The following is a 1,266-nucleotide window of genomic DNA, read 5'->3' as shown; positions in this document are numbered from 1 at the left end:
GAAATACACAATGCCACCAGGACCCGGCCACCCATGGGGATGACAGGGCTGCCTTGGTGTGTTCCTGGGGACAGAGCCCTCTGGAGCCATCTCAAGCAGAGGTGACTCTACCACACTGAAGGTTACAGCTATGCCCTAGAGCTTTCTCATGGCCACATCTACTTTTCAGGGCAAACTGGATAACTTGTGTGACTTTGTTCAAAGCTGCAACCAGGTGCCACTGATGTGGTGTCAGCCCAGGTACAAGGTAAGCAGGGGCCCTGGGATCCTCCCCAGGGCACGGGCTCTTTGCTCTTTGCCCTTGACGCTGTGCTCCAGGACTAGGGGTCAGAGAGCCCTGTCCAGGCATCTGCCCAGGAGGATGCCCAGACGAGGAGACCCAGGGCTCATGAGCCCCCCATGCAGATCTGGTCGGGGTGCCTGCATTTCTTGCTAGGCCTCATCAGAAGGACGGGAAGCTTTCTTGTGGAGAGTGTCACCCAGTGCTTCCAAACTTAGGTCAAAGAGGCTGGAGAGGGAGGCAAGCCAGCAATTCTCCTGGTCCCCATCCATCTCTCTCCCCACAGAGCTCCCCACCCTGCAAGTCTGCTGGCTCCACATGCCATCCTCTGAGGCTCCCGGGTGGTTCCCTCATGAGCCGTGAATGCTGGAGGGCATGGGGACACCCCCATGTTGTTTTACCAGGTAGTAGATGGAGTCCCTCCATGTGCCACTGCCTGTGACAACGGGGAGAAGCCTACGTGTTATAGGTGTCCCCCCCTGGAATTTAATAGTTGTGAAGGCTGATTGTTACAGAGTCCCTCCTGTGCCAGCTGCCAGTCTAAGAACTTTCCGTAATGTCACATTAATCCTGCCAGTGAGCCTACATGCTGGTACTACTAATATGTCTGTTTTACCAAGGGAGAGCTAAGGCACAGAGAGGCCAAGTGACTTGCCCCAGGTCACAGAGTCTGTGAGTGGCAGAGCAGGCCTTGAACACCAAGGCCAGCTCCACCCTTCTCACTGCCCTGCCCCCCTCAAGTCAGCGCTCATGAAACCATAATGTGACCCCAAAACCAATGTACGGTTCAGACCTAGGACCCACAAAGAGTCGGCTCCTGGCCCTCTAGCTTCCCTTCCCCTTTGGTCAGACATGGCTTGGTGCCTCCAGGACGTGGTTGTCCCCAGTATCTGTAGTGAGGGCTGCATTAGTCATCTGCTTGCTCCAGGCAAGCATGACTCTCCCTGGGGGACCAGCTGAGCATTAGGAGTCCTGGGCAGGCCTGA

The 1,266-nt window shown here is 56.2% G+C and overlaps 1 long non-coding RNA gene across 1 annotated transcript; it reads left to right on the top strand.

Moving 5' to 3' along the window:
- Positions 1-16: 16 nt before the first annotated feature.
- LOC115285284 lies at positions 17-799 on the top strand. Its single transcript, XR_003905469.1, has 2 exons — positions 17-247; positions 567-799. It is a non-coding gene; the product is annotated as an uncharacterized LOC115285284 (long non-coding RNA).
- The last annotated feature ends 467 nt before the right edge of the window (positions 800-1,266 follow it).

The sequence above is a fragment of the Suricata suricatta genome, unplaced genomic scaffold, assembly GCF_006229205.1.
Source record: "Suricata suricatta isolate VVHF042 unplaced genomic scaffold, meerkat_22Aug2017_6uvM2_HiC HiC_scaffold_6462, whole genome shotgun sequence".
Taxonomy (NCBI): domain Eukaryota; kingdom Metazoa; phylum Chordata; class Mammalia; order Carnivora; family Herpestidae; genus Suricata; species Suricata suricatta.
This window is presented reverse-complemented; position numbering and strand designations above follow the sequence as displayed.